The sequence below is a fragment of the Phocoena sinus genome, chromosome 17, assembly GCF_008692025.1.
Source record: "Phocoena sinus isolate mPhoSin1 chromosome 17, mPhoSin1.pri, whole genome shotgun sequence".
Taxonomy (NCBI): domain Eukaryota; kingdom Metazoa; phylum Chordata; class Mammalia; order Artiodactyla; family Phocoenidae; genus Phocoena; species Phocoena sinus.
The window spans coordinates 20,656,458-20,670,838 of NC_045779.1; positions in this window are offsets into that span (position 1 = coordinate 20,656,458).

The following is a 14,381-nucleotide window of genomic DNA, read 5'->3' on the forward strand; positions in this document are numbered from 1 at the left end:
ATTTTGCAAGAGGATGGTGCATGCATGTATAAGCATACAAAATACATCGGCATTGGGCTTCCCTGGTGGCGCAGTGGTTAAGAGTCCGCCTGCAGATGCAGGGGACATGGGTTTGTTCCCCGGTCCAGGAAGATCCCCCATGCCGCGGAGAGGCTGGGCCCGTGAGCCATGGCCGCTGAACCTGCACGTCCGGAGCCTGTGTTCCCCAATGGGAGAGACCACAACAGTGAAAGGCCCGCTTACGGCAAAAGAAAAAAAAAAAAAAGTCAGCATCAATTTTTAAGTAAATATTTTTAAAGTACATATTTGTATTTTACTTTCAACTTTTAAAGTAAATATGTGTATAGAAATAATCAAAAAAATGTAAATCATGGTCGTCTCTGGATAATAGGATTTAATGTATTTCCCATTCTCGTATTTCTTATGTTGAACATCTATATTTTGTGACAAAAAATGTTACTTTAATAAGTACTAAATAAAAAATAAAACTATATTAAAAAAAAAAAAAAGGAGAATGGAACTGTGTGAGGGAAGGGCTGTGAACCAAGAAATGCGAGTGGCCTCTAGAAGCTAGAAAAGGAAAGGAAAAGGATTCTTCCCTAGATCCTCCAGAAGGGAATGCAGTCCTGCCAGACTTTTATTCGAGCCCCGTTGAGACCTACGATAGGCTTCCGACCTCCAGAAGTATAAGAGAATAAATTTATACTAAGTCACTACGTTTGTGGTAATTTGTTACAGCAGTAACAGGAAACTGGTACATGTTACCATGTTTTACCTTAATACCAGGTTTTATGATGCATATGTGTATACAGTTTATAAGTAGTTATATTTATATTATATATTATTTTAAATAATTTATTTTAAAACTATTTAAATTTTATTTACAAATTAAAAGTTAAAGAAATGTTCACAGTTGAACATCAGTGATCATTATTTCAGTATTATATTTCTTTTGTATAAAACCCCCAAAACTTAAACTTAATATACTAAGAACAGTCATGGCTAAAGAGGAAGACCAAGCCTTCCTTAAAGAAAAGAGCTAAATGAGGGAGAATAAGTGAAATGCCCCTTCTATCTCCATAAATTGGAATAAAAATGACTTACATGACATCTTGTTTAACGCAAAACAGTTAACCCTGTTTTTTACAACAACCCAGCGAAGTAGAAAAAGCATTAGTCCAATTTTATATAGGCAAGAGTTACATGATAAGGCTGTTTCATTCTTACTTGTATTGAGCCCTTACTATGTGCCAGATATCATGATAGGTGCTGAGGAAATACTAATAGTAACAACAACAATGTGATTCTATTTATTTATCATTTATTGAACACTTACTCTGTACAGGTACAGTTCAAGATTTTATTCATACATTAACTAATTAATCTATAAAACAAACCTAGATAACAGAACAGACATAGTCTGGCCCTGAAAGTAAGCACAATCAATTGTTAAGGAAGAAAGTGTAGACATATCATCAGATACATTTTCCTGCCAAGCAAGTCCCAGGACAGAATTAAAATCACAATTTGGGAATCACAGGGAAGATACAGGTAACCTAGTCTAGGTAGAGATAAGGAAGGTTTTTCTGAATTAGTTATTCCTGAATGTAATCTTGAAGGCAAAATCTGTCAGTCTCCCTTGGTTAAGCAGTATAACAATATCACTAAACACAAAAATCTCATGGCTTAATGCAGCAAAAGCTTAATTCTTTTTTAAAAAAAATTAATTTATTTTATGTTATTTATTTTTGGCTGCATTGGGTCTTTATTGCTGTGCGTGTGTTTTCTCTAGTTGTGGTGAGCGGGGGCTACTCTTAGCTGTGGTGCACAGGCTTCTCATTGTGGTGGCTTCTCGTTGTGGAGCACGGGCTCTAGGCAGGCAGGCTCAGTAGTTGTGGCTCCCAAGCTCTAGAGCACAGGCTCTATAGTCGTGGCGCATGGGTTTAGTTGTTCTGCAGCATGTGGGATCTTCTGGGACCAGGGCTCGAACCTGTGTCCCCTGCAATGGCAGGCGGATTCTTAACCAATGCGCCACCAGGGAAACCCACAAAGGCTTAATTCTTAATTACACCACAAGTCAAGGTAGATTAGACAACTTTTCACAGTTCCTTTCCTCCCATAGTGCCTCAGGGATCACAGCTACTTCCAACTTGCAACACCACATCTCTGAGTTCTCTCACATGGCTGGAAGAAAGAGATGGAGAAGGTGCACTGAGTCTTATCTGCCTTGACTGGTAAATAATGCACCTCACCTCCACTCCAGATTATTGATCAGAGTTAGTCCCATAGCCCGACTCATGTGCAAGGGCAAAGAAGAATATTGAACATTTGGTGGACATTACTCCCTGCCATAGTCAGACAAAGAAGATTGAAAGGAAAGGGTTAGCAAAAGTACGGAGGGGCGAAACATCATCATCTGGGCCAGGTGGACTTTGGTTTTCTTGAATGTGATATAAAAGAAAGTGTGTAAATGATAAGAACTTGAAGGAACAGTCATGGCCTAGATCAGGAAAGGCCCCATAGGAGATGTTAACACTCGGGTTTTATCCTATAGGAGAGACAGAGGCACTGAGAAATTGTAAGTAGATTTGAACTCTGGGGATTGTGGCCTAAACTTGAAAGGGACAAGGCTGAAAGCAGGAATACCAATTATGAGGTTATCAAATAGGAGAATGCTCACCAAAACCTAGATGATATAATAGAGGTAAAGGAACTGTTAGAGGGACAATTGGCAAGAATATAAATATGGACACCAGGATGAAGAAGTGACAAATAGCTTCCAGATTTCAACTTTGGGTAACTGATACTATCAATTTAGATAGAGATTATTGGGAAAAGCCTATTTGAAGAGGACAATGGAGTAGTTTATCCCAGACTTTTTAAGGTTCAGTTGCCAGTGGGAAATCCAAGCAGAGTCCACCAGCAGGAGTTTGGATAAAGGTCTAGGGCCAGATCCAAGCTTAAGATGAAGATTTAGGAATCATAAAAGTTTGGATAAAGGATGAAACCACAGGAATAGGTGGCTCACAAACTGTGAAAATGAGATGAGCAGTGGCCTTGGAACTTAACCCTGGGAACTACCAGCATATAAAGTGTGGGGAGAAGAAAGGGTCTCATGAAGATGCAAGAGAAGGTACTGCCAATTGCGTAAGGAGAAGAAGCCAAGGCAAGAAGAGTTTCAAGAAGAGTGGGATCGACCATCTTAAGCGGCATAAAGAAATCCAACGGGATAAGGACTGAATTTTGTCATTGAATTTCGGGATTAGAAGCATCCGGTGATAACCTTCCTAGTAAAGAAATTGGCAAGAAGGAGAGATTGCAATGAACCCGGCAACGCTACATAGTGGGTAAACCAGCCATAGGGTAGCCACGTCCCCCAAGAAGTTTAGGGACTTGGTCAGCACCCCATAACCAGAGCGTAAGTTCAAGATGGGCAGAACTGAAATGTGAGGCCAGGTCATGCAGCTGCTTAATGGCGGGGCAGGATATAGTCATATTCACCAGAATACCTCAAAAATAACTGCAGTCTTTCACCACATTTTCTAATTTACATGAGAGTCTAGATGAGTTGCTGAGGGGAATTTTCCAAGCATATATTCAAATACACACACACAATAAGGCTTGAAGAAGTACAATGTTTAGGTGATTTACTTTAATGGGAACTGAGCAGAGCACAACAAACTAATAATACATGATACACTACTAAATCCAAGCGCGTTTTAGACTTTTAAGGAGTACTTAATGGGACCAAGCAGTCTTAGCAAGTTAAATTGAATGGATGTATTTTTATACAGCATCCTACATGAACATAATTCTATCATGTGATCTTTTTTTCGATAAGCAAGGGGCTGAGCTCATATTTAAGCCCTTGCTTAAAGAAATGAAATACTTAGAGGGACAAAGTTCCCACTGCCTCTTGGGGGTCACCGAATTCTCTGTGGCCCTAAATAAAGGAAAGACCCTGGTTTTCATAGCAGGCTCTGGGAACATAGACAAGCTGTATGGCTCTCACTTGGTGGGGAGTGGAGAGAGATAATGCTGACCATGAAGGCCGGAACCAGATAATGAAGGGCTTTATATATCATGCTAAGGAGTCTGGACTTTATCTTGCCAGTTAGCAGAGAGCTATTAAAGACTTTTAAGTAAAGGATTATCATGATCAAATTTCTACTTTCTGGCAGCTACAGTGTGGAGGAGAACTGAAGGAAGACAAAGACTGGAGGCAGAGAGACCAGTAAGTCCTGCTTATTCTCTTTTTTCCCCTCTGCCTCAAGATTCCCACATACCAAGCCTCCAGATGCATTTTTAGTGTGAACTTGCTTTCCAGGGACGGCCTCCCTGGTCTGGGTATTCATTCCCTGACTACTGACAATGAGTGCACGTGTGTGCTCTTGTGTACGCGTGCGTGCGCGCGCACACACACACACACACACACATATGCACACCCAGAGCATAGTTTTCATTCTGATCCTTCTTGGGCAGCATCAAAACTTCCTGTTGTGTCCCGATCACCCGGAAGTCAGGTCAAGGAACACCTGGATATATTATATGAATAAAGGACCTCTTGTCTGTTGGGAAGACAAGGAAAGTGCATGGGATTTGGTCAAGAGATGAGGATGGGGCCACATGAATGTATGAAAATTACAGTCAAGCTGCTTAGATGAATTTGCTGGAAAGTGTTTTTATTTTCTATATCTTTACAGAGCATTTCTCATGGGATACCTGGAAAGGTATGCAGAATTCTAAAAGGCAGTAAGAGAAAGAAATTGAAGAAAAGAGGGAATTTAAAAATGTATGTCCACACAGTAGACCTCGAACAAGAAGTCTCTAGTGTGGAATCTTGTACACGGATTGCCACACGTTAGCCATAGAAGAGATGGCTAAGGAAAATGGAAGATCACTTCCTCCAGGAAAAGAAAAGAGTAAATGCAGTAAAATATTTGCAAATAATGATTCAATGCAAGCAAGTTTAAAGGGAGGAGTAACAGAAATTATCTATGTATCTGGTTCTAATGGTGCAAGTGTTTCTAGGTTATTAACAGCAGGAGAAAAACTAAATTACAGACAGTTAATAGCTGTAAGTCTTGGGAGGCAGAAAATAATGTAGCCTGAGTGGATTGCTAAAAGATATTATACTTACAGAAAACTTTAACTAATATCTATGTGGTCTTTAATGTTGGAAGTACCGTCTTTGGAACATTCTTTTTTTTATCCCTTGGAGAACAAAGTAGTATCCGTGGGTTTTTGTATTCCTCACATTAAAGTACAGGAGAGAAATGGAGATGATCTCATCTAAACAGTGAGGTAGAAAGAGGGCAGGGTCATTTTATATGTTATTGAATCACTAAGACATTCTTGAATATTGCAAATTTGAAACGTGACTGTTAATCACAATGGTGCAATTCATTTCAGAGGAAACTGTGGCTTATGTTGGTGCCACTTTGCACATCTGTGAGAATAAGGAGGTTGTACAGAAACAATTGGTATCTACTGCTCTCTGCTGTCCTGGGAGAAGACACAGGGTCCATTTCTTACCCTGGTGACATCTGTGATGTTGTGAGCAGATTGGGTGTATAGGGGAAGCATGAAATGACAAAAGAGAACATCCAGCACTGAAGCTGCTGGTGGGCATCAAGGTCAGCAGGAAGATGGAGACAAAATGGCAAGAGTAAACTAGATTATGCATAGCGTGGGATTGAAAGGTCCTCTTTCACTGCTCAAACACTGAAAGCTGGATCAGCTTTGTTTCATGGTGTCAGAGACTGATAACTCTCCTGTTCACATAAAGTAGAGCACTAATCCTCATAGAGGTTGCTTCCACATAGTTTATAAACCCTCTAACCTCAATAGCTGAGAGATGATGGGGATAAGCTGCTAGGTTTCAGAGTGCCAGATCTTTGGACCTGAAACATTTCTTACTTCCTTCCTTTCCTTGTAAGGCCAGGACACTAGGTCTTCCAAGTGTCTGTACTAATTAAATGCAGGTCTAGTATGCCAAAAATGTTTTGAATGTAAAAGATTAACGAGAGAGAAAACTTTTGTGAAAGGAGGGAATTGAGACAAGAGAAGCCCCTCCTGGTTGGCATGGTTTTAAGGGGTAGGTAATCTTGAGGTCTTAAGAACATGAGCAGTGCAATTTTTTTTTTTTTAAGAGACACTTGGCTCCAATGGAAAGGAATGAACCAACTATTTCAGAGACTAAGACAGCAGCCACACATGAAGGCTCACCATGATCGTGGGTGACAGATGAGCTGTAAGTGGACTGTCTGAGTAAATGAGGACAAGATTAAGCCATTCTACATTTGCTCCTTCTGGCCGTGTTACCTCTTCTTTTGTTTTAGAGCTCACCATAAGGGGAACCCACTGACCATTTTGACCTTTCCTTCCAGATTTGGCATTTGGAGGAATAAATCAGGATTAGCCCTGCCATTAAGCTTCAGACATGGTGCCTTTAAGACAAAAGTAAGACCATTACTGGCAGTTTTAGCACTTGGGACAATATTGCATTGCTCATTTGGAACAGTAAGAATTAATCAGTAGGAGAAACTCAATGTTCCTGTGGGCAACAATGCTCTCCCCCAATATTTTGACTATTACTTGTTCAATCAGCTGAGTGGTGGGAGGTAAGCAAGGAGACAAAGATTTGTGTTTTGGTAACTTGCCAGCACTTAGATGTCAGCTAGCCTTCTGAGAAGCAGAAAGAAGTTTTTTTTTTTTTTTTTTTACAAAAACATTCAGCAGTGGTCAGACTGATGAACATATTTGGAGACACTGAAATGAGGTAATAATGGCAACAATGTTATTTTTACAGCATTGGAAGAAAGGAGGACAAGTACCAGCTGCCAAACTCATTGGTCACATTGATCCCTAATAAATCCTGGGTGAGCCTGCCTAATATTAGTCATAAGAGTTAAGCCTGTGAATCTGTTAGGACTTAAGACACATTACTTTTATTTGGGAGGGTAAGAAAAAAACCTTCTGGCATACGGTAAGAGGAGGGGTAATTTAGTACGCTTTCTTAATGTTTTGAAAAGCAGGACTGAGGCAACATTTGTTTTCTTGGATGAATATCTTCTATTCTCAAGAGAAAATGGCAATCTCTCATCAGAGAAAAATGGGGGAAGTGCACCTAAGAGAAGAGAAACTTTGGAAAACATCTTTCTTGTTTCAGAAAAGATTAAAAAAAAAACAGCAACACATAATATAATTTCCACATACACTGAATTCACATTTACTGAACAACTAAGGCATCATACTCCCTGTGGAGTCACCTTTCCTTTTCTAATACATTTAGGAATTGCCCTTCACAACTCTAGTAACAGTGCATTCTGCTAATTTCCCTATTTTACAGATGAGAAAACAGCTGTTTACTGTGATCCAACAACTTAATATGGCCAACAAAGACCATGTAGCTGGTTAATTGTCAAAGTGGGGTTGTGTATCAGACCTGTTAGACTCAGAGCCCAAGAGCCTAAATGTGAGGCTAAATTATGGAAAATTTCACCTCTTTGGAGGTAGTAGACTTGGTGATCAGGGGCGCAGGAGACGAAGTGGCTCAGATCTGGAATCTTCCAGATCTATGAATTGAGTAGATCTGGAAGATTTATGAAATGGAGGTCATCATTCTTTCATAGAGTTTTTGTCAGGGTTAAATTACATAACATAGAAGCAATGTCCAATACATCACAAGTGCTTAGGGGATTTATATGTGCACACTACTATATTTAAAATAGATAACCAGCAAGGACCCACTATATAGCACAGGGAACACTGCTTAATATTCTGTAATAACCTAAATGAGAAGAGAACTTGAAAAAGAATAGATACATATATATGTATAACTGAATCACTGCTGTACACCTAAAACTAACACAACATTGTAAATCAACTCTACTTCAATATAAAATAAAAATTAAAAAGAAAAAAAAATTTTTAAGTAGCTGTTTTTTGAATGACAATTATTGGAATATGCTTATTAGTTTTGTTTACTCTTTGACCAGTAATAGCCAAACTTGGGGCCTACTCTAGACCAATAGGTCACCTATTTCTGGAAGAGACCTTAGAATATGAATGTTCATCCATCGTCACTTACGATTCTTAGGATCTGGCTAGTTGGGGATATCATGCTTTGGGATTTTTGGTTCCTCTTCTATACTCCAAACTAACCAATTACTTAGGTAATTTGTTAAAGGCCACCCCTTGCCACTGCTCTCTCTAGATCAGCCCTGCAAAGTACAAACCAATCTTTATTTTCTCCCTGATCTGTAAAGATTAGTGATGCTGTACCAGTCAGATAAGTGTCAGCTCTGGTTCTCTCTGGCACTGAAATATATGTGGTTCAAAGCACACATTTAGAGGAAAGATTGTCTGAGGGCTTCACAGTGAAATTGCTTTTCTTAAACAGGTCTTGTGTTGACACCCAGAAAGCAAAGTCTCTACAGAGCTTTCCCCCCTCCCCAATCATCTGTCAATCTTTTAAAAATCAATTCAGAATTTACCTATTCCAGAAATTGGTACTAATTGCCCTTGATTCCACCTGCTTCCACATTACTCTCAGAATTTCAATTATGAGTCTATAAATATAACTGGCTTTTGGTTACAGGACAAAAGTTCTTGATAATGGCAGTTTAGTATGTCTCTTCAACTAAACTCTATAGTCCTTGAAGGCAGGAACCATTTCTGTTGCATATTAAATGTGGATGAAGATATGGTCCCTGTCCTCAAGGAGCATAATATCCAACTGAAGAAAGATGCTGGCCTGCAACTATTAAACAATATTTTCCATGTAACTAGATACACATTATAGTGCTCTGGCTATTCCATGAACCCAACTGTTGACTAAAATACAACGTTCAGGATTGTCATCAGCTTGCTAAGGAGACTCACACCTGAGTTTCATAGAATGCTTGCTATTTTGGAGGGCCAGGCAAATCACTACAAATGTTTGGAGTAAATCAAAATGACATTTACTTTTATATATAATCTTTTTTTTTTTTTTTTTTTGTGGTACGAGGGCCTCTAACTGTTGTGGCCTCTCCCGTTGCGGAGCACAGGCTCCGGACGTGCAGGCTCAGCGGCCATGGCTCACGGGCCCAGCCACTCCACAGCATGTGGGATCCTCCCGGACCGGGGCATGAACCCGTGTCCCCTGCATCAGCAGGCGGACTCTCAACCACTGCGCCACCAGGGAAGCCCTATATATAATCTTTATCTAGAACTTCTTCTCGAAGTCTGCTCTTTTCTAGTCCATGAGCATATTATTCTCTAGACAAGCATTTTTCAACTATAGCTTATGGTTTATTACTAGGTCAGGAAATTTATTTAGGGGCCATGACCATCATTTTAAAAACATGAAATAGAATAGACAATGTCATAGACTGTATACCTAATTTAAAAAATGAGTTTATGAAAATTGTTTTCTGCACATGTACAGGGTCACAGTGTAAAATGTATTTCTTACTATGACTTGTAATCAAAAAGCATTTGAGGAACAATGCATCTAGTCAGCACCCAGAGAACTGAACAGATATTCTTAGTAAGACTATAGAAAAGCTTGATGTTTGCAACATGTTTTCCCATTGAAGAGAATCACGTTATGTTGTGGTAATACTTTATTTGCTAAGTTTAAAATTAACCATGGAGAACAAAACATCAGTCATGTTACTGATAAAACTCTACTGAAGACCTGGCTTAGATGGATGGCCACATCAGGAAGTGGGCTTCCTAATGCTTCACATCAGAAGTGTTGGAGTTACATGTCACCCAATTGTATGCAGAATTAGATAACTACAGACCTCACTGGGATCAAGCTCCCATAAATCTACCTCATGATGGACTCTCTGCACCAGAGAATCCAAGGTGCTAAGATCAGAAGGCCACTCTCAGGAAATCTTAAAGTGTGACTCACAGGGAAGCCACAAAAAATAATTCCAGCCTCAACCAAGTAGGTAATTCTCAAAAGAATCCCCAGAAGCCATGGGAAACCACCACAGTCGTCTTGAGCTTCCCCACCTGTAATGGCTTGTCCTCCACTTCACATGAATGCCTCTCACTGTCCAAAGTTAAGGGTCTAAAGATCACCCTGGCACTAGTCCTACACCCATGAAAATTTGAAACACAAGCAAATTTCCAGGCCTTTGAAGCCTTATGCAAATAAAACATTTTTCCTAGAAACCAGTACTTGATAAATATCTAGACCTTGTGACAGTTACCAGGAGAAACTCCTGGTGACTTAGTTGCCAATAATTCCAGTACTATGTGGCATTATGGCTTGTTAACATGAAATCAGTTGTGAGCACTCTCCTATTCTGAGCAGAATACAGATATTTATTATATTGTAGGGTGATGTGTAACAGAGAACAAATTTGACTCCATATTGGATCTGTTCCTTTTGTTCTAACCTTTGTGTTCTGTTGCCTGTGCTTAGTCATGCAGGCTCTGCACCTTTTGTAAAAGAATGTTGCCTATAGCCTGAAATATACAGGATAGCACATTTCTCAAGGCTCTGACCTTTAAAGGTGTAACACTTATCTATTAAAAAGTTGCAGAAAAGAAAATAGCATTTGTCTTGTTGGAAGTTTATAGGAGCATTGTGACCAGACTTACATGGACAGCTGCAAGAACAAAGGATTCCGGCACTGAGAAGTTTGCAACAACTAGCCATACCCCCTCCCTTTTAGTGTAAAAGATTCCTGAATTCTAACTTGGGTAAGATGGTTCTTTGGGACACTAGTCCTCAGTCTTCTCAGTCTGCTGGCATTCCGAATAAAGTCACTATTCCTTGCCCCAACATCTTGTTTCTCAATGTATTGGCCTGTCATGTGGCAAGCAGTACAAGTTTGGACTCCATAACAGATGCACCTATGCAAAGTCTCCTCTCTCAGAGAGCAGCTTTTGCAATATCACTCCCTTGTTGCAAAATTTAGAAATTTCCCAAGTCTTCTTTGAGTCACTTTTCCTTTCTGATCATAGTTAAAACCTTATTGTGCACTACCTTTCGATCTCTTTGCATTCCGCACCCCAGAGCTGAGTATACCACCGCTTCTGTCTAACCACACAGTCTCCATTCTATTTTTTAAAGATATTTTTAAGAGAGTTTTAGGTATACAATCAAGTTGAGAGGAAAGTACAGAGATTTCCCGTATACACCCTGTCCTCACACATTCATAGCCTCCCCATTATCAACATCACTCACTAGAATGGTACATTTTTTTTTTTTTTAACCAACAATGATCCTACATTGACACATCAGAATCATCCAAAGTCCACAGTTCCCCTTAGGATTCACTCTTGGTGTTATACATTCTATGGGTTTGGACAAAAGTATAATGACATATGTCCATCATTAAATATCATAGAAAGTATTTTCACTGCCCTATCCATTCTATCTTTATGAGCTAGCATTTCTTACTGCTGCTGATAATGGAACTAAGGCCCATGAATTCTGCCTTCTAGATTTCATTAGTTTTGCTTCACCTGAAGAATCACGTCCAGCAGATTGCTGAACTGTTGGAGTTTTGAGCATCTGTGCCCCTCAAGGCCCAGTCAAGCCCAGTACTTTTGCCATGCTTCCTTCCCTAGAACCTGAATTTTCCTGAGCTCTTTATCCCATCAGGTCTTGAATAACTCAGGAGCTTTAATGTCAACAAAAATGTTTTCTTCTGCCATAACATTTTTTGGGGAGCAGTGGAACATGTCTCTTGTGTTCTCTTTATCCTCATCCTCATTTTAGGGAGACTCAGTTGTGTTTTTACAATTAACTTACATTGCCCCTTTCTTTCTCTTACACATAAAAAGCTCACTCTGTTTGCTGGATCTTCCAATCTTCTTTTTAGATATTTATTTTTCTAACATTCTCTTCTCGGTTTAGCCTGGATCCATAACTACCTGCATACCTATCCTTTATGAAGCGTGAATTCAATGAACTGAGAGTCTTCCAAAAGTATATATCTTTCAGGCAAATGTGTCTGCTTCCTCCACCCCATCGCCACATTGAAAAATCCTACTTGGGAAGCATTCTCTCATCAGATGACCATCGAACTTAGCACTGAACTTCAATATAAGACATAGTAAATTATAGTGCTCAAGAGTCCAGATTCTGGAGCTAAATGACATGAGTTTGAATTTAAGCTATTTTATTTCTTAGCTATATATATCCTTGAGCAAATCCTTTAAGTTACTTTGCCTCAGTTTTCTTATATGTAAAATGGGATCATTAACATTCCCTCCCTTATGAGATTATTATAAATATTAAATAAACTCATAGGTAAATTTCTGAGATTAGTTCATGATACATAGCAGGAGGTATTATGTGTTATCTTCCCTGAAACTTCTCTTATTCATATATTTCCCAGGCATTTTACCTCAAGAGAGAGGTGATCACTGGTGCACCTACTAATTCCTTAAACATGATTCTCTAGTCCTTTCTTCTGATAAATATCTAATTTTTATAAAGTTGCTAGTTGACATTTGATTCAAGACTTAGGGAGCAACTATTGGTGGTTTTAAGGGTATGCTTCTCCCTGGTTTTCTGGATCCAGGCTCCTTCTGAGAAAATCATTCCAGTGAGCTTCTGGAGATCTTGCTGCCCTTCCTCTGGTTGTTTACTTTGAACCCCAATCACCCTTTCTGATCAAGTAACAACTAGAATACTCTTGCCTAATCCTATCTATAAGGACACTAAACCTGGGTGTATCACCTCTCCCCTTACTTATTTGTCCAGACTGACATCCAAGGTATTGTTTTTCTGCTTATTTTGGTCTACCCTCTTCTGTAAGAACTTAACCTTGCTCCTAAGAAAATCTCTGTCTTCCTCTTAACCAAATGTTCTTTATTTCTCTTTCATTTTCCCAAAGATCATGTTTTGATAGTTTTTAAAATCCAATCCAATTCTTCTTTGTTACCAGAACAAACCCGGTTCTTGAAGACAGAGTGTTCCTAGCACAGACTTTTCTATTTGCCTTCTTAACTTTTGGGTTTGAATAAATTTCATTAGGTGGCTTCTCTACCTCAAGCAAAGATAGTCTATCCCTTACTTAATAAGGGTTCCTCTACTGGGGGCTATTCATTGATGTAATCACTATCCCTCTGAGTCTGAACATAGTTACCTGAAGACAATGGGTTGGGCAGAGCTCTTTTGAGACAAACCATGTGATGCAAGGTGTGAGCCTTCCACACTTCACCCCTTGACAACTGAAATGCAGATCAGGAAAGACTATACCTGGTATGAAGCTCTGTTGCTCAAGCAGAACTTAACTGCTCTGAAATCTAAAGCCCTAACTTGAAGGCCTTGTTGGGAAAAAAAAAAAAAAATACAATAAGGCTAAAATCTTTCCATACAACCTGTGCCTAAAGAGCCCGCACAGTGATATATTACAGAAATCATCTCTTTTTCTATGATATTCTAATCCTTTTCTGGGTCTCATCTGCAATACAAGGCCAAGCTATCCCTGTGTAATTTGTGGGCAGTAGCAACGACATGTACATGAAAGACTGATGGCCAGCTTGCTGGGGTCTGTCCCAGCTAATAACCAGTTGCCCCACTGGAGAAACAACACAGATATGCTGCCTCAAAAATACCAGGATACAATTCTGGAAGACCTGGATCTACAAAACACTAAATAAATAAGTCTCCCAGCTGCACCATCAGAAGCAAAGATCACAATGTTTCATTTTGGTACCTAAATATCAGTCCTTGTATCCTTCTTTCAAAGTTAATAGACTATGCATCACTCCTTTGGTCTCTTGAAACACTCAGATAATAACACTCTGTAGTCATAGGAAACAGATGAAGATCAAAATATTTCTTACTGATAAAAGCTAAGCTGGAGGCTATGGCCTCAGTATACATTTTCCTAATTCTTCACTCCATAATTACACCCAGCCATATGGTCACAGTGAGCTGGGCCACCACAAGACACCCCTGTATGAGCCTTCTGACCATGAAGCTTAGCACCCAGAGGATAGAGATCAGAACATAGACTTTCCATAGGCAGGCAACTTCAAAAAGAGAACCTGGAATTATTGCCTGTTCTTCTTCTAAGTTGCTGGTCAGAAAATCTCATGAGAAGGCATAAGTCAGTGAGGGAGTGGGACCGACCACGTGCATGAGTCTACATGAGATGTTCCCTCATGGGGACATGAGGCGAGGCTAACACTTCAGATTTGGATTTTAAATAATTGTCTTAATATTAAAAGACCAGGAGTCTGGCTGGATAGGGAATTGTTCACCAAATCCCAAAGACTTTTCTAATATTCTGCTCCAGTAATTAAATGTAAATAATGTAGTGAAAGGCAGGTTAACCATTTATTTTACACTGCAATGTTTCTAGGCTGGACAATAAATCACATTAACCATCTAGGGCTAATGCTGATTAATTTTT